Raw genomic sequence first — 9,386 nt, forward strand, 5'->3', positions numbered from 1 at the left:
TCCCGAATAGACCATCGTCCCGTCCTTCGGGGCCCAGAGGAGATCCCTCCCCTAGGCGCATCGCCCTAGGCGCCGCAGCGCTGTCAGGCCGTGGCCGCAGGGACCTAGGGTGTTGTGGGGGACCCTTCGCCTGGGGTCGAGGCCCCCTTCCGTTCGTACCACCCCAGGGCTTCCGTGGCTACCATGGCCACTGCCTGGGGGGTGGTCGCTACGTTTTTTGCTACCAGCAGGTTACGGGAGGACCACAGTGCTTCCTTCAGACACGTGAGGGTGGGCCAGAACTTGGTGAAGGCCTTCGGTGGAATGGGCCTTCGGCCCACCCCGTACAGCACGAGCTGAGGTGTTAGGTCCTCCCCTGCTGGCAGACACGAGGTGATCAGGGGGCCTGCTTCCTTCCACAGGTCCCTGGCGGCTCTGCACTCCCAGAGCATGTGCCTCACCGACTCCTCTTGGCCGCAGCCCGGTCGGGGGGCACGCGGATGTCCTCGCCATGCCCCGTGAGTGCATAACGGCCCTGACCGGGAGGATCTCGTGGGCGACCATCCAGGACAGGTCCCGATGCCGATTCAGGAGTGCAGGATGGGCCACGTTGCGCCAGACCGTTGTGGGCTCGCCTATAGCGAGCCCGCGCACTGGACACACTGGTTCCCGTTCCTGCACAAGAGAGAGAAGAGAGCGGTGTTTAGTTAAAACCGTGACTGCTTCCTTTTCCAGTTTGAAATGTCTTAAAAATTTCTGGAGCTGGACGTAGTGGGTGGGGAGCAGGAAAGAGACTGGGGCTCGCAGGTCGACTGGGATCAGCCTCAGAGTCCTGAGGTAAGATCCCAGCCAGAACCGTGCGAGGGCCTGTGTCTTGTTATTGACCGGGAGGTGGCCAGAGTCAGATGTAACGCTGTGTAGCGGCTGCCCAGGAACAAGTAGAGGTCAGGCAAGCCTTTCCCCCCTTGGACCTGGGCCTCTTGACCACCTCCCTCCTCAGCCTCTCCCACTTGCTTCCCCACAGAAAATAAAACAGCATCCGCTCCAGGGCTAAAATACTCCTTCGGGGGGATAAAAACAGAACTGATTAATAAAAGCACAGGTAAAATCACAGCTTTTATGATTAAAACCTTGCCCTCAAAAGTCAGCTGTCGTAGTCCCCAAAAACCCAGTCTCTGTCTTACTGTCCCCAGGATCCCACTCCAGTTCCCACTCCCTCCTCCCTCCTGGTCAAACTTTACCCCCAGTACCCTTATGTCCGTCAGTTTGACTGTCAAAGGTAGTCTGGTCAAGTCTGGGTCTGCCCACGGTCCGAAGAATTGGGCCTCTGTCTTGTCTCTGTTCAGTCTCGCCCCAGAGGCTCGTCCGTACCAGTCAGTCCTGTCCAGAGTCCTGTCGACGGATAAAAGGTCAGTGCATAAAATGTTGACGTCGTCCATGTAAAATACGCACTTGGCGGTCATCCCCCCACTCCCCGGGATACCCACCCCACTGATCCGTTGGTCCCTTCTCAAGACCTGTGCCAGTGGTTCAATGCAGGCCACGAACAGAAGAGGAGATAAAGGACAGCCCTGACGGACGCCGCAGTGTACTCCCACTGCTTTTGACAAATGCCCGTTTACAAGGATTTTGCTGGTGATATCCCCGTACAGCAGTCCCACCCAAGCTAAGAACCTGTCCGGGAAACCCATTTTTTGCAGTACCTTAAAGAGGTACTGGTGCGAGACCCGATCAAAGGCTTTTTCAAAATCTAAATTTAGGACTACAAGCCGCATATTTCTGTCTCTCGCATAACAGATGGCATCTCGGATCAGTATCAGGCTGTCCGTGATCTTCCTTCCGGGCACGGCACAGGTTTGGTCCGGGTGGATCACCTCCCCTAAAACAGAAGACATTCTGAGTGTTAAAACTTTGGTAAAAAGTTTACAATCAAAATTTAAAAGGGTAATCGGTCTCCAGTTTTCAGGTCTGTCCTGTCGTTTTCTTGTATAAAAGAGTCACGATCCCCACTCTAAAACTGTCGGGTAGTCTATCGAGGTGTTCGAAGTCAGTAAAAACAGTCAAAAGTTCGTCGGCTAAAACATCCCAAAAGGTCAGATAAAACTCCAAGGGAGGCCGTCCTCCCCGGTGATTTACCCCTCTTAAAACGTTTCAGTCCTTGGTCGATTTCTGTCCTCGTCAGGTCTTTTCTCAGGTCGTCCGTGTTGGGTAAGGTCTTGTCAAGATATGTTAAAAGGTCCCCCATTGTTCCCTCGCACACGTCTTTTTCCCCAAACAGTTCCCCATAAAAGTCCTCGACCACTTCCTTTATTCCCTCTGTGTCTGTTTTTAAAACCCCGTCCTTGTTTTTCAATCCTGTCATAATCCTACCCTGGCTAACTATTTTCTTAAAAAAGTACCTAGTGCACTTCTCCCCCTCTTCTAATTCCCTTTCCTTGCTTCTTAAAATAACCCCCTTGCTTCTCTGTTCTGCTAAAAATGCCATTTCCTTTTTAACTTCTTTAATTTCTTGGTTAAAATCAAAGCCCTGTTGGCGTAAGTTAAAATACCTTTCCAGTCGCTTTTGCAGTCCCACCATGCGTCTATCTTTTGCCTTGCTTTTTTCCTTTCCTATCTCTCTAAAGAAAGTCCTCGTCCTTCCCTTCACCATTTCCCACCACTGTGCTCGTGTGTCAAAAAAGTCCTGTAGCGTCTGCCACTGGCTGAACTGCTCTCTGTACTGGCTAACTACTCTATCATCTTCTAGCAGGGAGCAGTTCAATTTCCAGGGCCCTCTTCCCACAGTCACACCCGAGGTTAGTGAAAGGGTGCACGTCAGCATTACGTGATCTGAGAAGAAAGCAGGGGTTATTCTAGCATCAGTTGGGGGACAGTCCCGGGTAAACAGATAGTCAATGCGAGAGGCTCTGGTGCCGTCACCACTGGTCCAGGTGAAGCCCTCCTCTCTTGGATGCAGGGTTTTAAAACAGTCCGTCAGTTTAAAATCCCTGCACAACCCTTGCAATAAAACACTTGACCTGTCTACCTTAAAATCCTCTCCTGCCCCTCTCCTGTCTGCTCTACTTAAAACACAATTAAAATCCCCACCCACCACTAGAGGATCCCTCCCTAGCATGTGGGACTGCAGGTCCTCTAAAAGTGCGCACCGGTCATGTTTATCATTAAAACCATATACGTTTAGCACGTTAAAATCCCTCCCCATAAAAGTACAATTGGCTAAAAGAGCACGCCCACCTACCAACACCGTGCTCCCCTTCACCACCACCTGTGGGGTCTTGATTAAAATGGCAACACCGTCGTTCTTGTTAAAATTTGAGCCACTCCAAAGGGAGGGCCCGTGCTGCCACTTATCCTCCCATTTGCTGTAAGAGGATAAAAAGGGTAGACCACACTCCTGTAATAAAAACACATCTGAGTTAAACCTTTCTAAAAAGGATAAAACCGACTGTGCTCTCATTTCTGTTTTTACGCTCCTTACATTTATTGTGGTGATTTTAAAAGCCATAAAAGGGGTGAGTAAAAACAGTGCTAAAAGAAAAGGCATTGAACAGTTAAAAGGGGATTATTTTTCTGGTGATTTCTCTCTCTCCCTCCGGGGTAAAGGGGGGTGGAAGGGAGAGGAGGTTAAAACTGGGTTTAAAAAGGAGACTTGATTGGGGGAGTTGGAGGGAAGGTTCTAAATTCTTCCTCCCCCTGGGAGCTCTCCCATTCCACCTTTCCTTTTTTCTCCTCGCCCTGTTCGGGGTCGGAGAGCTCCTCAGCATTTCTTTTACGTGGGGGGAGGTGTTCCTCCAGAATCTCCCCCCCTTCTCCCATGTCTCCCGACTCTGTCTCCCTGGTGCTTTCCGACACCGTCCCTATAATGTCTGACCCACTTGGGGAGCTTTCACTAAAGATCTCTCCAGAGCCGTCTTTCTCGGCCCTTTCTCCTTCAGGGGTCACATTAGTCTGGGGCAGGGGGGTTGGGGTGGGGAGGGTTTTGTCCTCTCCTCCCGCTACTTCCACCACTGCTCCTTCCGCGCCTTCCACTACAGCCACCGGCTCCACCACTATCTCCTCCACCACCGGCTCCACCACTACCTCCTCCTCCACCACCACCGGCTCCTCCACTACCACCTCCTCCACCACCACCGGCTCCTCCACTACCACCTCGGCAACTGCCGCTTCGGCCCTCCGGCGCTCCGAAGCCCGGTCCGCGGCCGCCCACTCCCTCCTTCCGAACTTGGCCCTGTTGGCCCAGGAGGAGGGGCAGTCGCGGATGAGGTGGGACCGCTCGCCACAGAGGTTGCACGACCTTCCGTTCGTGCATTCCTCGTAGCGGTGGCCCACCTCCCGGCACTTCATGCAGACGACCTTTTGACAGGCGTCTGCCAGGTGGCCATGTTCACCACACTTACGGCACAGCTTGGGCTGGTCCTGGTAGTGAACATGGCCCCTGTTCTCTCCGAGGACTATGGTGGATGGGATGGCTTTCAACCCACCATAGCCCCCAGGGTCCTCCCTTTGCTGGACAGTGACCCTCCAGGCCCCTGTCCAGATCCCGTCAAGGTCTTTTACCTGGATAAGGGGCCCCTTTACGTTGCAGTACCTGTCCAGCCATACTGCAACGTCCTCCGGCTGTACGGTTTCGTTGTACATACGGACAATAACGGTTTTAATGCTATTGTCCGTCAGCTTGGTCACCTCGAACATTGCTGTGAGGGACCCCTGGGTGTTCAGGGAGTTCTGGAGTTTCCCCAGAACTCCCTCAGGAAGCTGGCGTTGGCAAAACTGACATCGAAGCCCTTCCTATAGGGGAGGGCTAGGATGCAGTTTACCTGCGCGGGGTGGAAACCGAGTTCTTTCTGGAGGAATTTTCTGGAGAAATCCAATCGGGATAACTCCATTATTTTCCCTCCCTTCTCCTTTAAAAGGAGGCGCACTGCATGGTGCCTCCTCATGCCAGCCTGTGCTGCTGACATGATGGAGGCCCACTCCCTTTACAACCCAACACCAGTGAAAAGGGGGGGGAGGGGAAGGGAAAAAGGGGGAGGGGGGTTTGGAAAGGGGGAGGGGCAAGTGAAGGGAGTGGGGGAAGGGTAAATGGAGTGGGGGAGGGGAGGTGGAGTTGGGGGAAGGGAAGTGGGGTTGGGGGAAGGGAAAGACAAAAAAAGGGGGGGAAAGTGTAGGACAACCAAGGGAGCTGGCAGGCTCAGCCAGGCTATGCTAAACAGGGCCTACCAGCACCCCGGAACACACAACAACTATCTAACACAGCACCAAGCTAATTTTGTTGACAATGGGAAGGGACACAAGGGGGGTTGTTTTTTTTTGTTTTTCTAAATTATTTTTCTCACAAGGGGAAGGACACAAGGGGGAGACAAGGGTAAATGACACTAGACACAGGCTTGGAGGCTAGCAGGCCACACCAGCCGGACAGACTAAGCTTACCAGCTGGCAGGCCTACAAGCCAAGAGGCCTCACAACCACAAACACGGGGATATGGGGATAACAAAAGGAGACACACTAACGAGCGACACCTGCCAAAAACGTGGGGCAATTAAGCTAGCAAGCCTCACCAGTAGGCCAGGCTAAGCTAGCAAACTAGCAGGCCAGCCAGCAAAAAGTCCCCCAGTTGGCAACAAAAAACAACAGAGGCTAGTCAGACAAACAGACAACAAACAAACAAACAAGCAAACAAAGCCTGCCTCGCCTGAAGAGCCAAGAGGCTAGCTGACCCAGCTAAAGCTAGCAGGCAACAAGCCAAAAGGCAACTCCGGCTAGCAGGCCACACCAAACTCAAAACAATAGGGAGAGCAAAGGGGGGGGAGGGTAGGATACAAGGGGGAGGAGAGATGCAAAACAGGACAACAAGGGAAAAGACTACAATTAAATAAAATAAGAAAAGAAAAGACCAGAGGGCCTTTTAAACTCACCCTACAGGTGCTGGTGCACCTGTAGCCCTCCACCAAAACCACCACCTAACCCAGGACAAAAAAACAATGGTGAAACAATACAACAAAATGACAATAATTTTAAACAGAAATAAAAACACAATTTCCCGGGCGCCCTCCGGCCTACGATCGCTTCTCCGATCAAGTGCAGCACTGTCAAAGTAACTACACTTGATCTGAGCCAATGCCATATATACACCAGATGCGTTTTGCCATATTTTGTTTTCGTCAAACCGTTCCCTGTACTTGATGCCCATGTGCTTCGGCAGGGCTGCAGACAGGTTTGCAGCGTGGACGAAACGGTCATTTTCGCTGTCTCTGGGTTCCCTCCCATTTTCTCTTGTCTCTGGGTTCCCTCCCATTTTCTCTGTCTCTGGGTTCCCTCCCATTTTCTCTTGTCTCTGGGTTCCCTCCCATTTTCTCTTGTCTCTGGGTTCCCTCCCATTTTCTCTTGTCTCTGGGTTCCCTCCCATTTTCTCTTGTCTCTGGGTTCCCTCCCATTTTCGCTGTCTCTGGGGTTCCCTCCCATCTTCTCTTGTCTCTGGGGTTCCCTCCCATTTTCGCTGTCTCTGGGTTCCCTCCCATTTTCGCTGTCTCTGGGGTTCCCTCCCATTTTCTCTGTCTCTGGGTTCCCTCCCATTTTCTCTTGTCTCTGGGGTTCCCTCCCATTTTCTCTGTCTCTGGGTTCCCTCCCATTTTCTCTTGTCTCTGGGTTCCCTCCCATTTTCTCTTGTCTCTGGGTTCCCTCCCATTTTCTCTTGTCTCTGGGGTTCCCTCCCATTTTCTAACACCTAACTCTGTGAAGTGTAATAACTAATTTGCCCTTGAACTCCTTCTAAACAAAACAAAAAACAAATAACAAAATGCAGTCCACTCTGTTTGTTACAGTTTATAGCTTTTGAAACTGAAAACCTGTAAGGAGATCAAATATTTAGTCAATGAGAAAAAAAGAGCACAATATCGGCCAAAAACTCTCTTGCTTCAACTTTATCCCACTGCCGGTCGCTGGGCTTCCTCTGCCGGTCGCTGGGCTTCCTCTGCCGGTCGCTGGGCTTCCTCTGCCGGTCGCTGGGCTTCCTCTGCCGGTCGCTGGGCTTCCTCTGCCGGTCGCTGGGCTTCCTCTGCCGGTCGCTGGGCTTCCTCTGCCGGTCGCTGGGCTTCCTCTGCCGGTCGCTGTGGGGGTTGACCAATTCCAGGTTTATTAACCAAACTCAATACAGGCTACTGTTTGGCAGTAACGCCCAATAAACCAAGGTTAACAGTATAAAACAACCGTGATCATATCTTGTTAAGATAAAACGTAAGAGAGAGAACAATGGCTACAAATGGCATTACATTTTTAGAGCAGTAGTGGTTGTTTCACTTTACCTTTACTGGGTGTCTTTGCTAGACAGACACACTGACAGACAGAGAGAAACAGGAAGAGAGAGAGTCAGATAGAGAAAGGATGAAAGAGAGAGGTGGGAAGAGAGAGAAACAGAGAGAGAAAGCATGAAAGAGAGAGAGGTGGGAGGAGAGAGAAACAGACAGACAGACAGACAGACAGACAGAGAGAGACAGGATGAGAAAGAGAGGTGGGAAGAGAGAGAAGAAGAGAAAGAAAGGATGAAAGAGAGAGGTGGGAAGAGAGAGAAACAGAGAAAGAAAGGATGAAAGAGAGAGGTGGGAAGAGAGAGAAACAGAGAAAGAAAGGATGAAAGAGAGAGAGGTGGGAAGAGAGAGAAACAGAGAGAGAAAGGATGAAAGAGAGAGAGGTGGGAGGAGAGAGAAACAGAGAGAGAAAGGATGAAAGAGAGAGAGGTGGGAGGAGAGAGAGAGAGAAACAGACAGACAGAGAGAGACAGGATGAGAAAGAGAGGTGGGAAGAGAGAGAAGAAGAGAAAGAAAGGATGAAAGAGAGAGGTGGGAAGAGAGAGAAACAGAGAAAGAAAGGATGAAAGAGAGAGAGGTGGGAAGAGAGAAACAGAGAGAGAAAGGATGAAAGAGAGAGAGGTGGGAAGAGAGAGAAACAGAGAGAGAAAGGATGAAAGAGAGAGAGAGGTGGGAAGAGAGAGAAACAGAGAGAGAAAGGATGAAAGAGAGAGGTGGGAAGAGAGAGAAACAGAGAGAGACAGCAGTGTCAATGCACTTAGACAAGAGTATTTCAACAACTCTTGTCCTCCAACTTGTTAATCAATCATATCTACCTACGGGGGAAGGATGGCCAGCCACACAGCAGGGTGACTTTCACTGAGGAGGAGGAGGAGGAGGAGGAGGAGGAGGAGGCCATGCTGACCGAGATGCATGCTGGCCATTTCGGGAGTGAAGAGCATGATTGCCAAAATCAACCTACACTTCTTCTGGCGTGGAATTGTCAAGGATGAGGACAGCTGGGGCAAGTGAAATAATCTTTTTGTTTATCAATCGCATTGTATCATATCTGAAATGATTATGATTTCAATGAATGTCATATCAGAGAGCACACAATGTTTCAATGTGTCACTTTGTGCTTATAGGTCAGTACCTGTCTAGTCTGCCAGACGTTTGAGAGGGTGAAGACTGGTGGTGGAGTTGAAGCCCATCAGTACCTGTCTAGTCTGCCAGACGTTTGAGAGGGTGAAGACTGGTGGTGGAGTTGAAGCCCATCAGTACCTGTCTAGTCTGCCAGACGTTTGAGAGGGTGAAGACTGGTGGTGGAGTTGAAGCCCATCAGTACCTGTCTAGTCTGCCAGACCTTTGAGAGGGTGAAGACTGGTGGTGGAGTTGAAGCCCATCAGTACCTGTCTAGTCTGCCAGACCTTTGAGAGGGTGAAGACTGGTGGTGGAGTTGAAGCCCATCAGTACCTGTCTAGTCTGCCAGACCTTTGAGAGGGTGAAGACTGGTGGTGGAGTTGAAGCCCATCAGTACCTGTCTAGTCTGCCAGACGTTTGAGACTGGTGGTGGGTGAAGACTGGTGGTGGAGTTGAAGCCCATCAGTACCTGTCTAGTCTGCCAGACGTTTGAGAGGGTGAAGACTGGTGGTGGAGTTGAAGCCCATCAGTACCTGTCTAGTCTGCCAGACCTTTGAGAGGGTGAAGACTGGTGGTGGAGTTGAAGCCCATCAGTACCTGTCTAGTCTGCCAGACCTTTGAGAGGGTGAAGACTGGTGGTGGAGTTGAAGCCCATCAGTACCTGTCTAGTCTGCCAGACGTTTGAGAGGGTGAAGACTGGTGGTGGAGTTGAAGCCCATCAGTACCTGTCTAGTCTGCCAGACGTTTGAGAGGGTGAAGACTGGTGGTGGAGTTGAAGCCCATCAGTACCTGTCTAGTCTGCCAGACGTTTGAGAGGGTGAAGACTGGTGGTGGAGTTGAAGCCCATCGGTTGTTTCACCATGGCACATGATCGGTAAATTGCCACAAATTCACATATTGCCCTGATAAGATGCTTTATTTGACCACAGCAGAGTTCAACATTATTGAATGTGTGTGTGTGTGTGTGTGTGTGTGTGTGTGTGT

The sequence above is a fragment of the Oncorhynchus keta genome, chromosome 19, assembly GCF_023373465.1.
Source record: "Oncorhynchus keta strain PuntledgeMale-10-30-2019 chromosome 19, Oket_V2, whole genome shotgun sequence".
NCBI lineage: Eukaryota > Metazoa > Chordata > Actinopteri > Salmoniformes > Salmonidae > Oncorhynchus > Oncorhynchus keta.